This window comes from Mustelus asterias, unplaced genomic scaffold (genome assembly GCF_964213995.1).
Source record: "Mustelus asterias unplaced genomic scaffold, sMusAst1.hap1.1 HAP1_SCAFFOLD_1494, whole genome shotgun sequence".
NCBI classification, from domain to species: domain Eukaryota; kingdom Metazoa; phylum Chordata; class Chondrichthyes; order Carcharhiniformes; family Triakidae; genus Mustelus; species Mustelus asterias.
The window spans coordinates 1-11,916 of NW_027591439.1; the positions used below are offsets into that span (position 1 = coordinate 1).

The 11,916-nt window shown below is 48.7% G+C and overlaps 1 non-coding gene across 1 annotated transcript; it reads left to right on the plus strand.

Moving 5' to 3' along the window:
* Nucleotides 1-106: 106 nt before the first annotated feature.
* Nucleotides 107-178, plus strand: trnaq-cug (transfer RNA glutamine (anticodon CUG)). Its single transcript has one exon. It is a non-coding gene; the product is annotated as a tRNA-Gln (tRNA).
* Nucleotides 179-11,916: the final 11,738 nt, after the last annotated feature.

Consider the following 11,916-nt stretch of genomic DNA (forward strand, 5'->3'; position numbering starts at 1 on the left):
AATTGTTTGAGGATAACCTTTCAGAAGTGAGTGAGGAGAATTTCCTTCACCAGAGCATGGTAAATGTGTGGAATTCACGACCACAGAATGTAGTTGAGGCCAAAGTGGTTCCGTGGTGTAATGGTTAGCACTCTGGACTCTGATTCCAGCGATCCGAGTTCAAATCTCGGCAGAACCTTTATTCTGGAGCCGGTATTGACCAGTAATGGGGCAGTGGGATATCAGCGGGTGGTCCGAGTGGCTGATTTATGAATGCTTTTCCACACCTGGGCACACATCAATATGGACGGCACGGTAGCACAGTGGTTAGCACTGCTGCTTCACAGCTCCAGGGACCTGGGTTCAATTCCCGGCTTGGGTCACTGTCTGTGTGAAGTTTGCACATTCTTCTCGTGTCTGCGTGGGTTTCCTCCGGGTGCTCTGGTTTCCTCCCACAGTCCAAAGATGTGTGGTTAGGCGTATGGCCGGGCGGGTATTTGCTTTAAACAGGTTTATTGACTCTAGTATAAGCTATGATACAGAGCAGTTAAGTCTCTTCTGAATACAGTGTGTTCCACCAACTCAGAGCCTATCCCATGATGCTGATGTCACTGATACAACATTGTCTTCATCACTTATGAACATATCTATTTTATTAACTCATTATACAACAGAGACGTTCTTTCAATTCCACTCTGTGCTGAGTTCACGAATCTCAGGTGAGGCAGAGGTCATGAAGCTGTCATTGATTCTTCCACCACCTTGACCTCCGTCCTGCCCTCACTCACCCTCGGTGACCCTCTTCCATTCCCCCTGGTTACGTTGCTAGGAGCAGTGGTCACTCCTGCTGCTGTTGCCCGCCAACAACACCTTTGAGCCTCTGATTGGCCAGCAGCTCACAGGGGCTGGGTTTCTGCATTGGGTTCTTTGATCCTGGGAAAAGTCCACCACTGGCCAATTAAATTCCTGTTTGATATTAATTGTGGAATTGCTGCTCCCAGTTGTGGGCTAAACGCCTCTCGCCTCAATTATTAGCAGTTTGTTTGTCTGAGCTGCTGAAGTGTGGCTTTGCACGGGACAACATTTCAGGTCATAAGGTTCTGAAGGCTGAGCATGAGGAAATAGTAAACATGGATCAGATTGGCCAGTCACACACACGCATCGACTCAATGCTATGATCAGTCACAAGCACTCTCTCAGCATTCACCTCCTGGCAAGGAAGGTGCTCTAAGCATCTTTGGAATGGTGAAGTGGACAAGCTTCACGGTTTGCACCTTGAGGAGCGCTCCAATCCTTTCCACCAGGGCTTTGTCAGATCAGAACTTCTTTTAAATCATAGGGAGCAGGTTAGGAAAAGGGATTTGCCCTCAATTGATGTTTTCAGCCTACTGGGAGGTCTAGTTGAGGGAGGGTCAGGTCCTTACACCCTAGTTGCTGGCACCATCACCATTAAGCCCAGGAACTATGCCATCTATGGCTGTGAGGAGGATGCAGAGATGCTTTAGCGTGATTTGGACAGGCTGAGTGTGTGGGCATATGAATGGCAGATGTAGTATAATGTGGATAAATGTGAGGTTATCCACTTTGGTAGCAATAATAGGAAGTCAGATTATTACCTGAATGGGTGTAAATTGAAGGAGGTGGATACTTAACGAGACCTTGGAGTCCTCGTGCACCAGTCGCTGAGAGTAAGCGCGCAGGTACAGCAGGCAGTAAAGAAGGCAAATGATATGTTGGCTTCATAGCGAGAGGATTTGAGTATAGAGATAGGGATGTTTTACTGCAATTGTATAGGATGTTGGGTGAGGCCACACCTTAGGTATTGTGTGCAGTTTAGGTGTCCTTATCAGAAGAAGGATATCTTTACTATAGAGGGAGTACAGCGAAGGTTTACCAGGATTCCTGGAATGGCAGGTTTATCATATGAGGAGAGACTAAGTTGGTTAGGATTATATTCACTGGAGTTTAGAAGAGTGAGAGGGGATCTCATAGAAACTTTTAAAATTCTAACAGGGTTAGACAGGGTAAAGATTCAGAAGGAATGTTGCCGATGATGGGGAAGTCCAGAACTAGGGGTCATAGTTTGAGGATAAGGGGTAAACCTTTAAGAACTGAGGTAAGGAGAAATTTTTTCATTTAGAGGGTGATGAATGTGTGGAATTCACTACCACAGAATGTAGCTGAGGCCAAAGCATTGTCTGATTTCAAGAAATTAGATGTAGCTCTTGGGGCTAAAGGGACCGAGGGATATGGGGGTGGGGGTGAGAATGTGTATAAGGTAGATTGAGAAGAGGAAAGGGTTAAAATTGGGATATGTAACTAGGAATCAGTTGAGGGATAAACTGGTTTTGGAAAGGGCCTGAGGCGAGGGCGACAGGGCCCAGCGAAACTAATGATCGCGTTAAAGAAACTGCTGATAGGTAATTGTGGTTCTTTAATAGCCATGTCCTTACGTGGCTATCGCCTTTTGTTCTTGAAAATAATCTAATCAAAATGTAACAATACAGCTATGCCCTTATTGGCTAACAGAAGTATGTGGATGTATCACCATCGTGTATAACTGAAACTGTTTTGTAAGCCAGACAGAGACTCACAAACCCATGTTTGATGTGCATGGTCTAGCGATCTCTCCTCCGATGCAATAAAGAAGGTATCGGAGAAACCTGTGGCTCATCAGTTTTTGATCTGACTTCTGAAAACAAATTCTACAATTGGCGAACCAGCCAGGAGCCCAAACGCATAGTACTGGTCGACCGGCGTCAGCGATTGAGACGGGGCGAGGAAGGATAGAGACGGACGGCGCCACACGGTAAGATTAACCTTGGTCCCTCTCTACCATCCTGTGCTTCTATCTCAATCCCTTCGGCGAACTAGTAACTATCCTACGGGCTCCTCGAATCTGGACAGTCGGAGAGACACAGGTAACAAGAAAGTGGAGGGTTTGAGTCCCCCACATGCGCCTGGGGGTTAGAGTCCACAGGTTTATTCAGTACAATTGTTGAGCCAATACCAAAGGGTTCAAGTCCCTAGTAGGAAATAAGTGGGTTAAGAAGAAAGAGGTTCGAGCCCTCAGGGAATTAGGCAGTTAACTTCGCGATCGTGGGGGTTCGAGTCCCTGTAACAATTGAAATCTTCGTAAGAGTAAGACTGTGCAGTCCGTATGGGTCAAACTTTAGATGAGGCGGGTCCATCCACCCCGCTGGGGCAATTATGTAAGGAAAACCCACAGGAAGATCAGAAGGACCGGAGATTAAGTGCGCGCCTAAATAAGAAATTGGGTAACAAATTGTGGCCATTGGGAGGTATTTGGGATTTAGAGAAGTGTAAAAAGGCAGAGGAAGAGGTATGGAAATCAAATACCTCTCAAAAGTGGAAAAACCTTATGTCTGGATGGACTAAGGCAGCTACTAGATTAAATGAGAAATCGAAACAAAATTCATGGCAGGTTCATGCGAAAAAGAGAAACGTACCCTCGACGGATGATTCCGGCAATGTTAGACATTGGCAAGTGTTAAAAGCTTTATGTGAAATCCATGGTCACAATAGAAAGGTCAATGCGAGCTCTTGTCGCGACTGATTTTGAAAAACAAATGGGGCCCATGGATATGCCTGGATTGCAGGCCCTCTTTAATAATGGGGAAGAAACCGGGACTGAGGATTACATCATGTCCCGGCTGCATCCTACCGCGCCCCAAGTCCACCATCCTCAAACCTCCAGCCAAAATTTATATCCCTCATCTCCTTCCATTGAGGTATCACTCCCTCCCCCTTACCCTCCAATCAATAATCCCACAACCCCCCCCCCCCTCTCCTCTGGAGGGCCAGGACCTGGTACATCAGGAGTACTCACCGATCCGATAGCTGGACGTACCCGCAGCCAGACTAAAGTTAATGCTGATAAGACACCCGTCCCTGCCCCAAAGACTAAAAACACCTCGCGCTCGACCAGAAAGAAACAAAAAGGCCACAGAAGAAGATTACATAATGTGTATGTGGGAGACTCAAACCAGACTCTCAAACCAGACTGATTCCTCCTCCTCGGGGACAGAAACAGAGTCAGATTCTGATCCCGAACCTCAGCAGTCAGGTCGCTCCTCTAGGCAATTCCCTATGTGACAGGTCCCTAATCCTAACCTTGACGGCGGGCAACCAGGTACTGTTGAGGTTTACACCCCGTGGAAACCACAGGAAATGTGGATGATAATGAATAACACCCCTGACAAAAAGACCAAGCCCGAGGATTTTATTGAACATTTGATGAGTACCATTTGCATTTACCAAGCAACTTCCCGAGATCTATACAGCCTCTGCTGTATGACCTTGTCTGCAGCCGAAAGGGAAAAATGGCAGCGCTTCCTTGGTGACAATATAATGTCCTGGGAAGAGTTTCAGACGGCCCAACCTCAAGCCACGAATCAGATTGATCTTATTCATACAGCTCTGAGAAGGACCCTTCAACAACCCCTTGATCTATTCCGTGTCTTAAGTTGTAAACCCAGGGGGGAGGAGGATGGCCCTGAATCTTTTGATAGTTTCTGCTCTACTTACGCCACATATGCAGGGATACTGATTTCAATGCAGGGGGGCTTCACCGCATTTCAATGCACTGTTGATGCAATGTCTCCCTGACGATGTATGCAAATCAATCAAGACTCATACCCTTGATTGGTCCACTTAAATCCAAACATGATATGCGTAATTTAGTCACTCACTTTTGGGACCAACGTAAAACATCCGCTGCCCCTACCCCTATCGTAGTTAAACAAGAAATGATTCAGCGACCCCCCCCCCCCCCACCCCCCCCCCAGCACTGGCCTCACCCCAACCCCCTCCTGACCGTACGGCGTACCAGATGGAGCCTATGATGTGTTTCCCTGGATGGGTCAACAAGCATGGCAACGGCTATTTGACCCACCCGGATGGACTCCATGTTCCTTCATATGGCCCCCCTTATGTCCCCACGCCCACGCGGTCTTATACTCCAAACGGCCCCGGACCCTTCCCCAATTTCTCCACTGGATGCTATAATTGCGGATCCCAGGACCACTGGTGAAGGACATGCCCCCACCGCCAGGCTACAGGTGGCTTTCGCCCACCACACCCCCGTCCCCCGCAAGGTCGCCGAGCTCCTTTTTCGTGACACAACCCCTTCCAACTGCTTACGGGTGAACACAGTAAGAAGTTTAACAACACCAGGTTAAAGTCCAACAGGTTTATTTGGTAGCAAAAGCCACACAAGCTTTCGGAGCTCCAAGTCTGAACTCACCTGAAGAAGGGGCTTGGAGCTCCGAAAGCTTGTGTGTCTTTTGCTACCAAATAAACCTGTTGGACTTTAACCTGGTGTTGTTAAACTTCTTACTGTGTTCACCCCAGTCCAACGCCGGCATCTCCACATCACGCTTACAGGTGAACAGGGGTACCCTACCAACACCCCGGAATTTCCCGCTCCTCACCACCTCGGCAGAGGAAGAGCCCATGTTTTATCTCGGAATAGAGTCATTCCGGATCGCCTTCTTATTGGACACAGGAGCTACGGCCTCCACACTGGATGCCTCAATTTGCTCCAGGTATCAATTCCCTTTGTCCGACTCTGAGGTTTGTTTATCAGGATTGTCCCGCCCAAACTCGTGAGTTCCCCCTTACGAATGCCTTGGAGGCGTGTTATAATTCCCAGGTCGCACGTTCCCAGTTTGCAGTTACCCCCTCGCTAGGTGTTAACCTGGCAGGACAGGATATTTTATGCCAACTCAATCTGACCATCACTTGTACTGACAGCGGTTTACGGGTTGCTGAATTGCAGGGCCTTCGTGCATTTTGGGTTTTCAAACCCCCACAGTGGTGGTCGCTGGATATTACCGATTTCCAGCCATCCATTGATACTGAATTACCGGCTGCCGGATACACCCCGCATGTTACCCTTGCATACGACTCTTCCGGCGACTCGGAGATCCTTGGGGCCCTGTTCACCCCATATTTGAACCAGTCCTTTCCCATTAGATGTTTTGCCCACCTTGATACGACAGCCGGTCAGGCCCTGGCCATCGAAGCCCCGATGTGGAGATGCCAGCGTTGCTACATCGAAGCCCCCCCATTTCTATGGCAACAACTGCCTAATATCAGCCCACATGTCACACTCTCCGTCAATATTCATCATGCTGCTCGCGAACTGGGGACCTTAGTCTTCAAGGCCTTGCAGGAAACTGATCCTACTGTTTGTGGCAATGATCAACTCTTTTCTGATGGAATTATCCAGTATCTTATCTTCCCTTCTACATGCCAGGGCACACTAACTCATCATCAACCCCACACCGACCCTACGGCAGACCCTCCCTCCGAGGACTGGGCCGTTTCTAAGACCGATGTGGGCCTCACCCATATCGAGCCCATCAAAATCACTTTAAAACCTAGCATCGCCCTCCCTCATATTCCTCAGTACCCTCTTAAGCCTAAGGTGATCAAGAGTCTCCGTCCCTTGATCAAATCGCTGTTAGACCAAGAGGTTCTCGTGCCCTGTTTTTCCCCGTGTAATACAGCCATCCTCGCGGTCCCTAAACCCAGATGCCCTGAATGGCGCCTGGTCCAGGACTTAAGAGCCATCAACGATATCGTTGTCCCTCTCCACGCGGTCGTCCCTAATCCCGCTACCATCCATGGTCAGATTCCTGCTCAGGTGGCATGGTTCAACATGCCTTCTTCTCTATCCCTTTGCATGCAGAATCGCAGTACCTGTTTGCTTTTACCTTTGAGAATCAGCAGTACACTTGGACTCCCTTCCCCAAGGCTTTATCCAAGCCCCTACCATTTTCTCCCAGACGCTTTGCAAACAGCTTAGCGCTCTTGACTTCCCATGTCACTCCGCCTTAATACAGTATATCGACGATCTTCTCCTTGCCAGCGTATCCCCTGATGCCTGTGATACCGACACAAATTTTCTACTTAATGCCCTTCATTCCCGAGGGTATGTAATTCCCCCTGCAAAGGTAAAGAAGTGCCAGACTGAAGTGCAGTTTTTAGGTGTATTGCTTAGCGGGTCCAACCGTGCCCTCACCCCGGACCGCACATCCCCGATCCTCCAAACTCTGCCCCCTATATCCCCCAAACAGATGCACAAGTTCCTGGGCCTCGTCAACTTCTGCTGTCAGTGGATCCCTAACGCGGCCTGCCTGAGCAAGCTCCTCAGTTCATTCGCCTCTGCGAAAGCAGCCTCTAAGTTTGCTCTCTCTACGGAGCAATTGGAGGTGTTTAATGGCCTCAAAACCTCCTTATCCTCGCCACCTGCCCTGGGCCGTCCCCTGTATGACCGACCATTCCAATTGTATGTGTCCATTGTCTCCGACTGTGCTTTGGCTGTGCTGACTCAGTCCCATGGCGACCGTAAACGCCCGGTGGCTTACTACTCATCCCCTTTGGGTCCAGTATCCCTTGGATATCCCCCGTATACTCAGATCTTGCCTGCTATCTACCTGATGGTCACTGCGGCAGCCAATCTTACCCTTCAACAGCCAGTCACTGTCTACTCATCCCACATGGTCGTTGCTCTCCTCACTACCCACCAGACTCAACACCTCACCCAGGCTAGACTAAACAAATATGAAATTGCCCTCCTCCACAACCCCTTATTGACCTTTGCCTTTTGTTCCGTCCTTAATCCCGCCACCTTCTTGGATATCGCCCCTACTCATCAGAACCCCCCCATTCCTGCCCCGAGCTCAATCACTTCCTGACCTCTCCTCGTCCCGACCTCACTGACCCGGCTCTCCCCGATCCCGATCTCATGCTTTACGTAGATGGTTCCTCCTCCGTCTCGCCTGCCGGTGACCGCCTCTCCGGTTACGCAGTAGTTTCTGACTCCTCCACTCTCGAAGTGGCAGCATTAGTGCCCGCTGTTTCAGCTCAGAAAGCGGAACTTTTTGCGCTCACACGTGCCTGTACACTGTCCACTAATAGGGTGGTCAACATATATACGGACTCCCAATATGTGTTTGGGGTCACACACGATTTTGGTGCCTTATGGGCTACCCGGGGCTTCCAAACTTCATCTGGCTCCCCCCTCTCTAACTCTGTGTATATCGACAACCTCCTCCAGGCCATTCTTCTGCCCAAACGACTGTCCATTACCAAATGCGTTGCCCATTGCACTGACAACTGCCCTGTCTCCCGCGGGAACTCCGCGGCTGATGCAGTCGCTCGACAGGCCTCGGTTTTACAGTTACTTATTGTTTCCACGGGCACACGAGTCTTAACTGTGCAAACTGGCAAAGGTAATCCAGACATGTCCATCCTCCTTACTCTACAGGGGATGCCCCTGCCTCAGAAAGGGACACCTGGCGGCAGCACCACTGCCGTCTGGATCCTGATACCGCCCTTTGGTGTACACCTATTGGTCAAGTCTGCGTTCCGGATATCCTCCCGCCTTTGCTAATTGATCAGTTACATACGGACACCCACCTTGGAAGGAGGGAATGTGTAGACTCCTTCTAAGGACATGGTGGAGTCCGCAACTCAATGAGGCAGCAGAGCAACGAGCAAAGAACTGTCTCATAAGCCAGAAAGTCAACCCCGGCAAATCTATTGGCTGCAACAAAGGGAGTACACCGATTCCAGCCAGTCCCTTTGATACTTTGCAGATGGACTTTATCGAACTACCCAGAGTGCACTGTTATAAGTATTGCCTGGTAATTGTTGATGCGTTTAGCAAATGGATCGAAGCATTCCCAACAATGAACAACAAGGCTTCCACAGTAGTGCAGATCCTACTGAAGGAAATAATCCCTAGGTTTGGGATACCACGAAGACTTTCTTCCGATAATGGGCCACACTTTATTGGAAAGATCAACCAAGAACTATGCTCTGTGCTTAAAATTAACCAACAATTCCACTGCTCCCATCACCCAAGGGCCGCAGGGATGGTAGAACGCGCAAATGGAATCCTTAAGGATAAGCTAACCAAACTCACCCTTGAGACAGGACTGAATTGGCTGAAGGTCCTCCCATTGGCACTCGATCATATGCGCATTACCCCCCATACCGGTACCGGTTTAAATGCCGCTGAGATAATATATGGGCGCCCACTTAGAGCCCCATGGGATAGCGCTGGACCTCCTCCTCCCCAGATAGATCTACACGTCATGTCTGACCAACTCCAGCAATATTTTAAACAATTGACTCTGTCTCTTAAGTTTTTACACACTCAGGTGAAGGAATCTACCAGGCCTCCACCCGACAAGGACGGAGATTGGGAAGGAGTCGAAACCGGGGACTGGGTGCTGATTCGTGACTGGGAACGACCCAAACTAGGACCTCGCTGGAGAGGACCCTTCCAAGTTCTGCTAGACCCCAACCGCGGTGAGGGTGAAAGGGCAGGAAAGATGGATACACCTGAGTGACTGTAAGCGTTGGACAGCTTGATCACACCTAATCCAGAACAACTAATGAAGAAAGACCTGTCAACTTCAAAAACCAGGATCTCAGACTTTTTCTGGACTTTCTAACTGTTCCTCCCCAACGCTTTTTGATTGTTTATAAAGTGGGATCTTATCGTTGCTCTCGCCCTCGCTGCAGGTAACAGTTGAAGGAAATTGGAGTTAGTATAAGGGAATGGGCTTATGGGTAAAGGTGCGAGTTCTAGTGGCTCTGGTCCTTGAGTCAGAAACTAGAACCATTATTTGCAAGGCTAATCAGTCCAACCAGGTACATCATTTGTGCTCACGGGATGTTCTTGTTTGTAACGACACCCGTGAAGGCTTATTTGGATGGTGGAATGTGATTAAAATAAACTTCTGTAACGGGTACCTAGTCCAGGCAGATAGGAAATTGGTTTTAGACAAAGGCAATCTTTGGACCGTACCATGTTGGTACTGGGGATGCAAATTCTAATTTACCTGTAAAAGAACCCTCGGAGGGAAAATATGATCATTTTCTCTATAACGGAAAGTGCTTCAGGGAAGCCTTAGTGGATGATCCCCTCCTGCAGGAAAGAGCGGAAGACGACTCCCTTGTCCGACAGAAACGAGAATTCCCTAACCTGGATGTTCTGGACCTTCTCCATCCTCAGAACCACATCCCCGCCAACTACTTCTAGCAAGTACATCAATACCTCTATGGTACAAATACCATTGTATGTTATCCCGACCCCATCGGAGTTGCTTCCCTCTTTTCAGTCTATCCCCTTTGGGACCGGGAACAACTCCCCTTAATTGTGCTACTGCCAGAAAGACACTCCCCGAAACGTATTAAGCTCCCATACGATCCTAACCTCGCCCCACCGGCAGATTGCTATTACCCACCCCTGAAGAAGGAAGGTGAACAAGAGATGGGAGGTAGCTGGTGGAAAGAAAACCTCTGGTGGGAACAGAGAGTCCCCGGCTCCCACCCTCCCAGGAACAACCGGGGCTACGAAAATTGCTTTGCGGGACACGGGTGGGGGTGCTCCAAGATCTATATATGTGAAGAAAACCCCTGCCTCCACAAAGCCTGTCGCCAATGACACTGTGCATACCAGGATAAGGAACATGGGGTAACGTGCATCTGCACTGATTCCAGGTGCATACCTTTGGTTAAGGGAGAACAACTTGTCTGTGGCCACACGAACGGTACCCACCTTCGGGCTCATGGTCAAACGTTCAATCTCACTCGTCTGGATGATCACGGCCGAAGACTGGTGAACTGCTCTAACCTAGTAGATGTCTATCTGGGAACTGAGTACTTACTATAAGGTCAAAACTAAGGGTAGTGAACGCTTCGAGACTATATACACAGACCATGGATATTTCTTTTTCTATAATGGAATGGTTACTAATTATCTCACATACCCTTACCCTGACTCGGTAGCTATAGGTACCCTATACCCAACAGCTGTACCCTGCCCTGGACAATGGAGACCTGGGGGTCAATATTATACACTCCCGGTACGGATTCACAAATGAGAAGTATCCGAAGAGTTTTGTGCAGACTATAAAGAGTTGACAGCCCTTTCGCCAGGACAAGTTCATGGTTATGGCACCGCTGGTTTCTTCTCCCTGGGAGCCGCCTCTGGACGGATGGCCGCTGACAACCGGAAATATCTTGCTTGTGACCTCACCACTCTGGGCAACTCAACCCGGGGAGCCCTTAAGGTGATTACTCAGAGCCTGGAAAAACTCAGACTGTTCTCACTGCAAAACTGATATGCCCTGGACTGTCTATTAGCGCGCCAAGGTGGGGTATGCTCCATAGTGGAGGGAAAGTGTATTTTGGGTTTGGATGATGCCACAGCTAACATCACCCGTTTTGTGAACCAGATTGACCAACAGTTAGGGGTTATAAAGGAAGGAAAAGGATGGGGCAGCTGGGGAAACTGGGGAAACGGTGGATGGGGTGATTGGTTAATTAATGCTGCAATCTACGTGGGAATGATGGTCATGGGAATATTCATGGGATTGCTGTCCTTAAGTGCATTCCACAACGTATGATGTCTTCTATGCAGGATCTGTTACCTGGAAAACAGGCCTTGTTCATTAACATAACCGAATGCGATCCCCTAACCCCTGCCCTTGACCCATTCATGGACACTGAGGATTGACAACAGGAGGGAATGAGAATGTGTATAAGGTAGATTGAGAAGAGGAAAGGGTTAAAATTGGGATGCGTAACTAGAAATCAGTTGAGGATAAACTAGTTTTGGAAAGGGCCTGAGGCGAGGGCGACAGGGCCCAGCGAAACTAATGATCACGTTAAAGAAACTGCTGATAGGTAATTGTGGTTCTGGCTACGGAGGAATTGGCCTTTTGTTCTTGAAAGTAATCTAATCAGAAACTTTAATAGCCATGTCCTTGCGTGGCTATCGCCTTTTGTCCTTGAAAATAGACTAATCAAAATGTAACAATACAGCTATGCCCTTATTGGCTAACAGAAGTATGTAGATGTATCACCATAGTGTATAACTGAAACTGTTTTGTA